Here is a 15,000-nt window from a genome sequence, read left to right on the forward strand (position 1 = left end):
GTGCACTAACACTGCCCCATTGGGATCTGGTCAAAAGTAGTGCACTAACACTGCCCCATAGGTCTCTGGTCAAAAGTAGTGCACTAACACTGCCCCATAGGGCTCTGGTCAAAAGTAGTGCACTAACACTGCCCCATTGGGATCTGGTCAAAAGTAGTGCACTAACACTGCCCCATAGGGCTCTGGTCAAAAGTAGTGCACTAACACTGCCCCATTGGGATCTGGTCAAAAGTTGTGCACTAACACTGCCCCATAGGTCTCTGGTCAAAAGTAGTGCACTAACACTGCCCCATTGGGATCTGGTCAAAAGTAGTGCACTAACACTGCCCCATAGGTCTCTGGTCAAAAGTAGTGCACTAACACTGCCCCATAGGGCTCTGGTCAAAAGTAGGGCCCCCATAGGTCTCTGGTCAAACACTGCCCCATAGGGCTCTGGTCAAAAAGTAGTGCACTAACACTAAGGGCTCTGGTCAAAAACTGCACCCAACACTGCCCCATAGGTCTCTGGTCAAAAGTTGTGCACTAACACTGCCCCATAGGTCTCTGGTCAAAAGTTGTGCACTAACACTGCCCCATAGGGCTCTGGTCAAAAGTAGTGCACTAACACTGCCCCATAGGTCTCTGGTCAAAAGTTGTGCACTAACACTGCCCCATAGGTCTCTGGTCAAAAGTAGTGCACTAACACTGCCCCATTGGGATCTGGTCAAAAGTAGTGCACTAACACTGCCCCATAGGTCTCTGGTCAAAAGTAGTGCACTAACACTGCCCCATAGGGCTCTGGTCAAAAGTAGTGCACTAACACTGCCCCACAGGGATCTGGTCAAAAGTAGTGCACTAACACTTCCCCATAGGGCTCTGGTCAAAAGTAGTGCACTAACACTGCCCCATAGGGCTCTGGTCAAAAGTAGTGCACTAACACTGCCCCATAGGGCTCTGGTCAAAAGTAGTGCACTAACACTGCCCCATAGGGATCTGGGCAAAAGTAGTGAACTATGTAGGGGAAAGGGTGTCATTTGGGACACTACATTGCCAGCACCATCCCTTCAACACAGATGTAACACTTCTCTCTCAAATGAGTGAGGGAGACTTCAGGCACAAGTTGAGAATGATAGTCCCAGCACATAGTAGGATTGTAAACCTGGCAAACTGACACATTTCAAGGGCTTACATTTGAGAAACAGGAGAACATTGTGTTTTGACAGAGTGAGTTGAACCACGCACCACGATATTTGACACAACTGTGTGGGGACTAGTTAGGAATAAACTAACTTAAAATATGGATGCATGGCGCAACCTGATGACATAAAATGACATGCTGTTTCACTGGATTAGAGCCCCAGATGTGACAGGCTTAACCCTCAAACACACACACACGGCTCCGACATGGTACTGTGCCTGTCTGTCTCTCCCTGTCTGTCACATCTGGACAGAGAGGCAGATGAAGTGTTAGTACGACAGATGTATTCCTGAGGCTGATGAAGGCTGATTTTTTTGTGTTTGTGTGTGTGTGTGTGTGTGTGTGTGTGTGTGTGTGTGTGTGTGTGTGTGTGTGTGTGTGTGTGTGTGTGTGTGTGTGTGTTTCTCAAAACCACCTAACCAGATTCCAGGAACCTCTCTAGAGAGAACACAGTGCTGGCGGCATGGCGTCACACAGTTGCTGCGGATTGGACGGTCCTACATTCATGCTGCGAACAGCTCGTTCCATCTCATCCCAAAGATGCCTTCTGCCTGTTAGCTTGCACCATTCTTGCCATTCTCCTTTGACCTCTCTCATCAACTGACTGGGTGTTTTCTTGTTCGTCGCACCATTCTCGGTAAACCCTAGACATTGTCGTGGGAGGGACAAAGTAGGTCAGACCTGGGGGAGGGTACGGGATTGGTGGGGGGGGTGACTGGGACATGGCAGGGTATATTTAGCACAAGTAGGAGGTGGGATGGGGAGGGGAGTGGGATGACGGATGGACGAACGTAAACTAAACATGACCTAATTGACGACGGATGGACAAACGTAAACTAAGCAGGACCTAAGTGATGACGGATGGATAAACTAAACATGACCTAAGTGATGACGGATGGATGAACGTAAACTAAGCATGACCTAAGTGATGACGGATGGATGAACGTAAACTAAGCATGACCTAAGTGATGACGGATGGATGAACGTAAACTAAGCATGACCTAAGTGATGACGGATGGATGAACGTAAACTAAGCATGACCTAAGTGATGACGGATGGATGAACGTAAACTAAGCATGACCTAAGTGATGACGGATGGATGAACGTAAACTAAGCATGACCTAAGTGATGACGGATGGACGAACGTAAACTAAACATGACCTAATTGACGACGGATGGACAAACGTAAACTAAGCAGGACCTAATTGATGACTGTCACGAGAATTATGTTCTCAATGTTCATAACCCAATTCAATTAAACTACTCGGTCTGCAACCTAGAATATGTAAGATACTGGTTGAATAAAACAGACAGAGGTCAAGCTAAAATAGTCAAAATGTTTATTCACGAGAGCGCTGGTTCGTTGTACAAAACCATTCATTTTATACTAGCTCCTTATGCACATACTCACACACAAACAGACTCCTTATGCACATACTCACACACAAACAGACTCCTTATGCACATACTCACACACAAACAGACTCCTTACGCACATACTCACACACAAACAGTAGGTATCCTACGCACATACTGTCTCACTACCCAGCCGACAGAGATTAGGGAGACCTGGGGACCTTGAGACGTACTCCCTGTCCTCTCCCAAATCTCTAGTCAGGTCGACACCTAATTTTGCTCAGAGAGTCTGTGTTTAAGATACTATAAAGAAATACCCTAATTCTGACTAAAACTACACTCACAGATATATAATTTCACTTACTCCATTTCATACAATTATATGGTTTCAGGGTGGAATATTAGAATCATTCATTTAAACATATGACGGATGGACGAACGTAAACTAAGCATGACCTAAGTGATGACGGATGGATGAACGTAAACTAAGCATTACCTAAGTGATGACGGATGGATGAACGTAAACTAAGCATGACCTAAGTGATGACGGATGGATGAACGTAAACTAAGCTTGACCTAAGTGATGACGGATGGATGAACGTAAACTAAGCTTGACCTAAGTGATGACGGATGGATGAACGTAAACTAAGCTTGACCTAAGTGATGACGGATGGATGAACGTAAACTAAGCTTGACCTAAGTGATGACGGATGGATGAACGTAAACTAAGCTTGACCTAAGTGATGACGGATGGACGAACGTAAACTAAACATGACCTAATTGATGATGGATGGATGGATGGATGAACGTAAACTAAGCTTGACCTAAGTGATGACGGATGGATGAACGTAAACTAAGCTTGACCTAAGTGATGACGGATGGACGAACGTAAACTAAGCTTGACCTCAGTGATGACGGATGGATGAACGTAAACTAAGCTTGACTTCAGTGATGACGGATGGATGAACGTAAACTAAGCTTGACCTCAGTGATGACGGATGGATGAACGTAAACTAAGCTTGACCTAAGTGATGACGGATGGACGAACGTAAACTAAACATGACCTAATTGATGATGGATGGATGGATGAACGTAAACTAAGCTTGACCTAAGTGATGACGGATGGATGAACGTAAACTAAGCTTGACCTAAGTGATGACGGATGGACGAACGTAAACTAAGCTTGACCTAAGTGATGACGGATGGATGAACGTAAACTAAACATGACCTAATTGATGACGGATGGATGAACGTAAACTAAACATGACCTAATTGATGACGGATGGATGAACGTAAACTAAACATGACCTCATTGATGATGGATGGATGGATGGAAACGTAAACTAAGCTTGACCTCAGTGATGACGGATGGATGAACGTAAACTAAGCTTGACCTCAGTGATGACGGATGGATGAATGTAAACTAAGCAGGACCTCAGTGATGATGGATGGATGAACGTAAACTAAGCTTGACCTAAGTGATGACGGATGGATGAACGTAAACTAAGCTTGACCTAAGTGATGACGGATGGATGAACGTAAACTAAGCTTGACCTAAGTGATGACGGATGGGTGAACGTAAACGTAAACATGACCTCATTGATGATGATGGATGGATGGATGGATGAACGTAAACTAAACATGACCTCAGTGATGACGGATGGATGAACGTAAACTAAGCATGACCTAAGTGATGACGGATGGATGAACGTAAACTAAGCATGACCTAAGTGATGACGGATGGATGAACGTAAACTAAGCATGACCTAAGTGATGACGGATGGATGAACGTAAACTAAGCATGACCTAAGTGATGACGGATGGATGAACGTAAACTAAGCATGACCTAAGTGATGACGGATGGATGAACGTAAACTAAGCTTGACCTCAGTGATGACGGATGGATGAACGTAAACTAAGCATGACCTCAGTGATGACGGATGGATGAATGTAAACTAAACATGACCTAAGTGATGATGGATGGGTGAACGTAAACTAAACATGACCTAAGTGATGACGGATGGATGAATGTAAACTAAGCAGGACCTAAGTGATGACGGATGGATGAACGTAAACTAAACAGGACCTAAGTGATGACGGATGGATGAACGTAAACTAAACATGACCTAAGTGATGACGGATGGACGAACGTAAACTAAACATGACCTAATTGATGATGGATGGATGGATGGATGAACGTAAACTAAGCTTGACCTAAGTGATGACGGATGGATGAACGTAAACTAAGCTTGACCTAAGTGATGACGGATGGATGAACGTAAACTAAGCTTGACCTAAGTGATGACGGATGGATGAACGTAAACTAAGCAGGACCTGATTCATGACGGATGTGTTGGACATTATGTCAACCTGGATTCCCTGACTCATTACTACTGGACTCGTTCATGATTACCACTGGTCGAGGCTTAGCTACATGACTCTTTCTGAGGGGAAATAGTCTTCTCTCTCCCTCCCTCTCTCCCTAAACTTGACGGCAAAATAGATCCTGCAAAACCACAGTGTTAGCCAATGGAAGACCCTGGTACTGAATAAACACACATTGTCAGCCAATGGAAGACCCTGGTACTGGATAACAGTCTGGTCTACTCCCTCGTCTCTCCCTCCCTCCCTTCCCCTCTGTCTTCCTCAGAAAGACTATGTCCTGCTATTTCTAAAATTGAGGTCAGCACACGTTTTAAATTTAGGTCCTGAAATACTTATGCCAACAGTGGTAGCCAAGGCGCTAGGAACTGGTACTGGGTTGGCTACTTTTACCTATACTTACTCCCCTTGACTTTTCATCCACTCAACATTGATCTTGACCTTTGACACGTGACCTTTCCTGTGTTTCCTGTGTCATCATAACCTTTTACCTGTTGAAACACCATGGCAGCCTTAAATCATCTGGGGTGAAGGAGATTAGCAGTAAATGAGATTAAAGTAAATGAGATTAAAGTAGATGAGATTAAAGTAGATGAGATTATAGTAAATGAGATTAAAGTAGATGAGATTAAAGTAGATGAGATTATAGTAAATGAGATTAAAGTAAATGAGATTAAAGTAGATGAGATTATAGTAAATGAGATTATAGTAAATGAGATTAAAGTAGATGGATTAAAGTAGATGAGATTATGGTAAATGAGATTCCCTTAGATGAGATTAAAGTAGATATGATTATAGTAAATGAGATTAAAGTCAGATGAGATTAAAGTAAATGAGATTAAAGTAGATGAGATTATAGTAGATGAGATTAAAGTATGAACTGGTATAGTAAATGAGATTATAGTAAATGAGATTACTCCCTTGACTTTTAAATGAGATTAAAGTAGATGAGATTTAGTAAATAGACCTTTCCTGTGTTTCCTGATTATCAGTAACCTTTACCTGATTAAAGTAGATGAGATTATAGTAAATGAGATTAAAGTAGATGAGATTATAGTAAATGAGATTAAAGTAGATGAGATTATAGTAAATGAGATTAAAGTAGATGAGATTATAGTAAATGAGATTAAAGTAGATGAGATTAAGTAGATGAGATTAAAGTAGATGAGATTAAAGTAAATGAGATTATAGTAGATGAGATTATAGTAAATGAGATTAAAGTAGATATTAGTAAATGAGATTAAAGTAGATGAGATTAAAGTAGATGAGATTATAGTAAATGAGATTAAAGTAGATGAGATTAAAGTAGATGAGATTAAAGTAGATGAGATAGTATAAGATGAGATTAAAGTAGATGAGATTATAGTAAATGAGATTAAAGTAAATGAGATTAAAGTAGATGAGATTAAAGTAGATGAGATTATAGTAAATGAGATTAAAGTAAATGAGATTAAAGTAGATGAGATTATAGTAAATGAGATTAAAGTAGATGAGATTAAAGTAAATGAGATTAAAGTAGATGAGATTAAAGTAAATGAGATTAAAGTAGATGAGATTAAAGTAAATGAGATTAAAGTAGATGAGATTAAAGTAAATGAGATTAAAGTAGATGAGATTATAGTAAATGAGATTAAAGTAAATGAGATTAAAGTAGATGAGATTAAAGTAGATGAGATTAAAGTAGATGAGATTATAGTAAATGAGATTAAAGTAAATGAGATTAAAGTAGATGAGATTAAAGTAGATGAGATTATAGTAAATGAGATTAAAGTAGATGAGATTAAAGTAGATGAGATTATAGTAAATGAGATTAAAGTAGATGAGATTAAAGTAAATGAGATTAAAGTAAATGAGATTAAAGTAGATGAGATTAAAGTAGATGAGATTATAGTAAATGAGATTATAGTAAATGAGATTAAAGTAGATGAGATTAAAGTAGATGAGATTATAGTAAATGAGATTAAAGTAGATGAGATTAAAGTAGATGAGATTATAGTAAATGAGATTAAAGTAGATGAGATTAAAGTAAATGAGATTATAGTAAATGAGATTATAGTAAATGAGATTATAGTAAATGAGATTATAGTAAATGAGATTATAGTAAATGAGATTAAAGTAAATGAGATTAAAGTAAATGAGATTAAAGTAGATGAGATTAAAGTAAATGAGATTATAGTAAATGAGATTAAAGTAGATGAGATTAAAGTAGATGAGATTATAGTAAATGAGATTAAAGTAGATGAGATTAAAGTAAATGAGATTAAAGTAGATGAGATTAAAGTAAATGAGATTAAAGTAGATGAGATTAAAGTAAATGAGATTAAAGTAGATGAGATTATAGTAAATGAGATTAAAGTAAATGAGATTATAGTAAATGAGATTATAGTAAATGAGATTAAAGTAAATGAGATTAAAGTAGATGAGATTAAAGTAGATGAGATTAAAGTAAATGAGATTAAAGTAGATGAGATTAAAGTAGATGAGATTATAGTAAATGAGATTAAAGTAAATGAGATTAAAGTAGATGAGATTATAGTAAATGAGATTAAAGTAAATGAGATTAAAGTAGATGAGATTAAAGTAAATGAGATTAAAGTAGATGAGATTAAAGTAAATGAGATTATAGTAAATGAGATTATAGTAAATGAGGTTATAGTAAATGAGGTTATAGTAATTGAGATTAAAGTAAATGAGATTATAGTAAATGAGATTATAGTAAATGAGATTATGGTAAATGACATTATAGTAAATGAGATTATGGTAAATGAGGTTATAGTAAATGAGGTTATAGTAATTGAGATTAAAGTAAATGAGATTATAGCAAATGAGATTAGCAGTAAATGAGATTAAAGTAAATGAGATTATAGTAAATGAGATTATAGTAAATGAGGTTATAGTAAATGAGGTTATAGTAATTGAGATTAAAGTAAATGAGATTATAGTAAATGAGATTATAGTAAATGAGATTATGGTAAATGACATTATAGTAAATGAGATTATGGTAAATTAGATTATAGTAAATGAGATTATGGTAAATGAGATTATAGTATTTGAGATTATAGTAAATGAGATTATGGTAAATGAGATTATGGTAAATGTGATTATAGCAAATGAGATTATAGTAAATGAGATTATAGTAAATGAGGTTATAGTAAATGAGATTATAGTAATTGAGATTATAGTAAATGAGATTATAGTAAAGGAGATTATAGTAATTGAGATTATAGTAATTGAGATTATAGTAAATGAGATTATGGTAAATGAGATTATAGTAAATGAGATTATAGTAAATGAGATTATAGTAAATGAGATTATAGTAATTGAGATTATAGTAAATTAATGAGGTAAAAGCATAGGTAAGAAAGCATGTGACTCACGTGACGTCTCCAGCGTAGTGGCGGATGCGTAAATCTCTGTGGAACTCCATGGTCTTGTCTGAGGGCGCGAGCTAAAATGTAGATGACATCATCATAATTATCAGCGCCATCAACATCAATATTGTCATCATTATCATTATCATTATCATTATCGTCATAATTATCTTCGAGATTAGCATCATTATCGTTGTCAGTGTGATCATTATCGACCTCATTATCTTCATCATCATCATCATCAGCGTCATTCCTATCATTATCATCATCACAGTTACTCTGTAATATAGGCTGGGAGAGGGAGATACAATCATATCTTAAATCCCTCGTGCAGTCTTTATATTTTGACTTTTAAATCATCAGTGTACGTCTAATGAATAACTGTTTTTTATTTAATCAACTCCAAAATATATTTTTATAATTTATTTCCCTGAGCCTACTTTGGCCCTTGGAATAATCAGTCCGAACGTGTGGGTATTAGGAAACAAATATGAATACATTTATACACACAGCCTTGATTGGTTGATAGGATGATCTAGAGCACACCCTGTTGCCAAGATGAACAGTCATTGGTCATTTATAATCAGATCACATTGTGACGTCATGAAGTAGGCTCAAAGTTCCAACCCATCTGAACAGGCTGAAATTCCATTATGTTTTTTCAAACAGCTTTTACACAAAAAGGAGCATTATCATACTTTTCACCATTTCGGAGTGTGGAAATATAATTAAAAACTAATAGAAAATCCTGTTTTTCACTGCACTAGCCCTTTAAATGACACCTCTCTCATACTGTATCTCTCACACAGATCTCTCCAACGAACACAGAAGGAAGAATTTTATAGTACAGTTGGCGGTATGTCGAGCATTTAGACCCACTACCATTGGATGTTACGGTGTGTCTCAGTGCTTTCAATAAACTCTCGCTGTCTGATGAAGGATAATGAAACTATAAGAGTACAAACAACAGGAAACCCCTGCTCTCTACTGAACATCCAGTGGAACTGCACTAACATCACTAATATCACACCAGTGGGGGTTAAAACCATTCTCTAACCAGCCATTAAGTCCTGATGGGAGAGTTGCAGTATGATGATGACAGTAAACCAGCCATTGATCCTGATGGGAGAGTTGCAGTATAATGACAGTTAAACCAGCCATTGATCCTGATGGGAGTGTTGCAGTATAATGACAGTTAAACCAGCCATTGATCCTGATGGGAGAGTTGCAGTATAATGACAGTTAAACCAGCCATTGATCCTGATGGGAGAGTTGCAGTATAATGACAGTTAAACCAGCCATTGATCCTGATGGGAGAGTTGCAGTATAATGACAGTTAAACCAGCCATTGATCCTGATGGGAGAGTTGCAGTATAATGACAGTTAAACCAGCCATTGATCCTGATGGGAGAGTTGCAGTATAATGACAGTTAAACCAGCCATTGATCCTGATGGGAGAGTTGCAGTATAATGACAGTTAAACCAGCCATTGATCCTGATGGGTATAATGAGTTAAACCAGCCATTGATCCTGTATAATGACAGTTAAACCAGCCATTGATCCTGATGGGAGAGTTGCAGTATAATGACAGTTAAACCAGCCATTGATCCTGATGTATAATGGTTAAACCAGCCATTGATCCTGATGGGAGAGTTAGTATAATGACAGTTAAACCAGCCATTGATCCTGATGGGAGAGTTGCAGTATAATGACAGTTAAACCAGCCATTGATCCTGATGGGGAGCAGTTGCAGTTATAATGACAGTTAAACAGTTAAACCAGCCATTGATCCTGATGGGAGAGTTGCAGTATAATGACAGTTAAACCAGCCATTGATCCTGATGGGAGAGTTGCAGTATAATGACAGTTAAACCAGCCATTGATCCTGATGGGAGAGTTGCAGTATAATGACAGTTATAATGACAGTTAAACCAGCCATTGATCCTGATGGGAGAGTTGCAGTATAATGACAGTTAAACCAGCCATTGATCCTGATGGGAGAGTTGCAGTATAATGACAGTTAAACCAGCCATTGATCCTGATGGGAGTGTTGCAGTATAATGACAGTTAAACCAGCCATTGATCCTGATGGGAGAGTTGCAGTATAATGACAGTTAAACCAGCCATTGATCCTGATGGGAGAGTTGCAGTATAATGACAGTTAAAACAGCCATTGATCCTGATGGGAGAGTTGCAGTATAATGATGGTTAAACGAGAGAGACATCTTTAATTGAGGTAGATGAAGGATTCTGAACCTCTTAGCATGATTCAAGTTTTGGGGTTTTAGTGTAATTTGCAGAAGGGGTTACTCCTTGGTTAACACGGTAGTTATATAGGGAGGGACACGGTGGTTATATAGAGAGGGACACAGTGGTTATATAGAGAGGGACACGGTGGTTATATAGAGAGGGACACGGTGGTTATATAGAGAGGGACACGGTGGTTATATAGAGAGGGACACGGTGGTTATATAGAGAGGGACACAGTGGTTATATAGGGAGGGACACGGTGGTTATATAGGGAGGGACACGGTGGTTATATAGGGAGGGACGCGGTGGTTATATAGGGAGGGACACAGTGGTTATATAGGGAGGGACACGGTGGTTATATAGGGACACGGTGGTTATATAGGGAGGGACACAGTGGTTATATAGGGAGGGACACAGTGGTTATATAGGGAGGGACACGGTGGTTATATAGGGACACGGTGGTATATAGGGAGGGACACAGTGGTTATATAGGGAGGGACATGGTGGTTATATAGGGAGGGACATGGTGGTTATATAGGGAGGGACACAGTGGTTATATAGGGACACAGTGGTTATATAGGGACACGGTGGTTATATAGGGAGGGACACGGTGGTTATATAGGGAGGGACACAGTGGTTATATAGGGAGGGACACAGTGGTTATATAGGGACATGGTGGTTATATAGGGAGGGACATGGTGGTTATATAGGGAGGGACGCAGTGGTTATATAGGGAGGGACACAGTGGTTATATAGGGAGGGACACGGTGGTTATATAGGGAGGGACACAGTGGTTATATAGGGAGGGACACAGTGGTTATATAGGGAGGGACACGGTGGTTATATAGGGAGGGACACGGTGGTATATAGGGAGGGACACAGTGGTTATATAGGGAGGGACACGGTGGTTATATAGGGAGGGACATGGTGGTTATATAGGGAGGGACACAGTGGTTATATAGGGAGGGACACAGTGGTTATATAGGGAGGGACACGGTGGTTATATAGGGAGGGACACGGTGGTTATATAGGGAGGGACACGGTGGTATATAGAGAGGGACACGGTGGTTATATAGGGAGGGACATGGTGGTTATATAGGGAGGAAACGGTGGTATATAGGGAGGGACACAGTGGTTATATAGGGAGGGACACGGTGGTTATATAGGGAGGGACACGGTGGTTATATAGGGACACGGTGGTATATAGGGAGGGACACAGTGGTTATATAGGGAGGGACATGGTGGTTATATAGGGAGGGACATGGTGGTTATATAGGGAGGGACACAGTGGTTATATAGGGAGGGACACAGTGGTTATATAGGGAGGGACACAGTGGTTATATAGGGAGGGACACGGTGGTTATATAGGGAGGGACACAGTGGTTATATAGGGAGGGACACGGTGGTATATAGGGAGGGACACAGTGGTTATATAGGGAGGGACACGGTGGTTATATAGGGACATGGTGGTTATATAGGGAGGGGCACGGTGGTTATATAGGGAGGGACACATTGGTTATATAGGGAGGGACACAGTGGTTATATAGGGAGGGACACAGTGGTTATCCTCTTGGAACTCTAGGGGCAGTATTTCATTTTTGGATAAAAAAATGTTCCCGTTTTAAACAATATATTTTGTCACGAAAAGATGCTCGACTATGCATATAATTGACAGCGAAACCAAGATGAAACTTCAAACAGGAAGTGAGCAAAATCTTTGAGGCGCTGTTTTCCATTCTCTCCTTATATGGCTGTGAATGCGCCCTGAACGAGCCTACACTTTCTGCCGTTTTCCCAAGGTGTCTGCAGCATTGTGACATATTTCTAGGCATATCATTGGAAGATTGGCCATAAGAGACTACATTTACCAGGTGTCCGCCCGGTGCCCTTTGTCGAAATTGGTGCGTAATCTTCAGCTGCAAGCATACTTCCATGTGATTCAGAGGAGAGAGCAGACTTCCACAAACGACATATCATCGAAGAGATATGTGAAAACACCTTGAGGATTGATTCTAAACAACGTTTGCCATGTTTCAGTCAATATTATGGAGTTAATTTGGAAAAAAGTTTGGCGTTTTGATGACTGAATTTTCGGGTTTTTTTGGTAGCCAAACGTGATGAACAAAACGGAGCGATTTCTCATACACAAATAATCTTTTTGGAAAAACTGAACATTTGCTATCTAACTGAGAGTCTCCTCATTGAAAACATCCGAAGTTCTTCAAAGGTAAATGATTTTATTTGAATGCTTTTCTTGTTTTTGTGAAAATGTTGCCCGCTGAATGCTACGCTAAATGCTACGCTAGCTATCAATATTCTTACACAAATGCTTGCGTTATGGTAATGAGCTTGAGGCTGTATTCACGATCCCGGATCCGGGATGGCTAGTATAGGGACACGGTGGTTATATAGGGAGGGACACAGTGGTTATATAGGGACACGGTGGTTATATAGGGAGGGACACGGTGGTTATATAGAGACACGGTGGTTATATAGGGAGGGACACAGTGGTTATATAGGGACACGGTGGTTATATAGGGAGGGACACGGTGGTTATATAGAGACACGGTGGTTATATAGGGACACGTGGTTATGTAGGGAGGGACACAGTGGTTATATAGGGAGGGACACGGTGGTTATATAGGGAGGGACACGGTGGTTATATAGGGACACGTGGTTATGTAGGGAGGGACACGGTGGTTATATAGGGAGGGACACAGTGGTTACAGTATATAGGGAGGGACACAGTGGTTATATAGGGACACAGTGGTTATATAGTGAGGGACAGAGTGGTTGTATAGGGACAGAGTGGTTGTATAGGGACAGAGTGGTTGTATAGGGACAGAGTGGTTGTATAGGGACAGAGTGGTTGTATAGGGACAGAGTGGTTGTATAGGGACAGAGTGGTTGTATAGGGACAGAGTGGTTGTATAGGGACACAGTGGTTGTATAGGACACAGTGGTTATATAGGGACACAGTGGTTATATAGTGAGGGACAGAGTGGTTGTATAGGGACACGGTGGTTATATAGGGACACAGTGGTTGTATAGGGACACAGTGGTTGTATAGGGACAGAGTGGTTGTATAGGACACAGTGGTTATATAGGGACACAGTGGTTATATAGGGACAGAGTGGTTGTATAGGGACACAGTGGTTGTATAGGGACAGAGTGGTTGTATAGGGACAGAGTGGTTGTATAGGGACAGAGTGGTTGTATAGGGACACAGTGGTTATATAGGGAGGGACAGAGTGGTTATATAGGGACACAGTGGTTATATAGGGACACAGTGGTTGTATAGGGACACGGCTATCGGAAAGTAAAGGAAAGCTGGAGCTAATTGTGTTAATTGTATGGCAAGGGAGAATAGAATGTAGTTTATTCTGTTTGAGGCAGTGCTGTTCTGACCCACCTTGCGAGAGGTGTAGTGGGGGTGTTGGCCCAGCTTAGCATCCATACTCTCCAGGCAGACGGTGTCTGTCACCTTCCCCACAGAGAGACAGGCCTCGTCCAGCACAGAGATGATGCCTTTATGGGGCTGTTCCACCAGGTCCACGATGATCTGGTTGTTAAAGTAGTCAATCTGGGAACACATGGGGGGAGAGGAACTGTTAAATGTTTGTTTATGAATTTTGCATGTGCTGGGTGGTGTGTTTGTGGAGTGTGTATGTTTGGAGAGAGAGGGGGTGGGGAGAGAGAGAACAGGGAGAGAAAGACTGTGTGTGTGTGTCAGTCCGTCTGTGTGTGTCAGGGCCCATGCGTTTGCTTGCTTGTGCGTGTACGCCACTCAATTGCTGCCAGATACCCTCTCTCCGGTACTCACATGCTGCCAGATGATACCCTCTCTCCGGTACTCACATGCTGCCAGATGATACCCTCTCTCCGGTATTCACATGCTGCCCGATGATACCCTCTCTCCAGTACTCACATGCTGCCAGATGATACCCTCTCTCCGGTACTCACATGCTGCCAGATTATACCCTCTCTTTTGTACTCACATGCTGCCAGATTATACCCTCTCTCCGGTACTCACATGCTGCCAGATGATACCCTCTCTTTTGTACTCACATGCTGCCAGATTATACCCTCTCTGCGGTACTCACATGCTACCAGATTATACCCTCTCTCTTGTACTCACATGCTACCAGATTATACCCTCTCTCTTGTACTCACATGCTGCCAGATTATACCCTCTCTCTTGTACTCACATGCTGCCAGATTATACCCTCTCTCTTGTACTCACATGCTGCCAGATGATACCCTCTCTCCGGTACTCACATGCTGCCAGATGATAGCCTCTCTCCGGTACTCACATGCTGCCAGATGATACCCTCTCTTTTGTACTAACATGCTGCCAGATTATACCCTCTCTGCGGTACTCACATGCTACCAGATTATACCCTCTCTCTTGTACTCACATGCTACCAGATTATACCCTCTCTCTTGTACTCACATGCTGCCAGA

General features: G+C 40.7%; 1 pseudogene; it reads right to left on the minus strand.

Moving 5' to 3' along the window:
• LOC118371390 (unconventional myosin-Ig-like) overlaps positions 1-15,000 on the minus strand; it is a 94,951-nt pseudogene that overhangs the window by 51,545 nt on the left and 28,406 nt on the right.

This window comes from Oncorhynchus keta, chromosome 20, assembly GCF_023373465.1.
Source record: "Oncorhynchus keta strain PuntledgeMale-10-30-2019 chromosome 20, Oket_V2, whole genome shotgun sequence".
In the NCBI taxonomy this organism is placed as follows: Eukaryota; Metazoa; Chordata; class Actinopteri; order Salmoniformes; family Salmonidae; genus Oncorhynchus; species Oncorhynchus keta.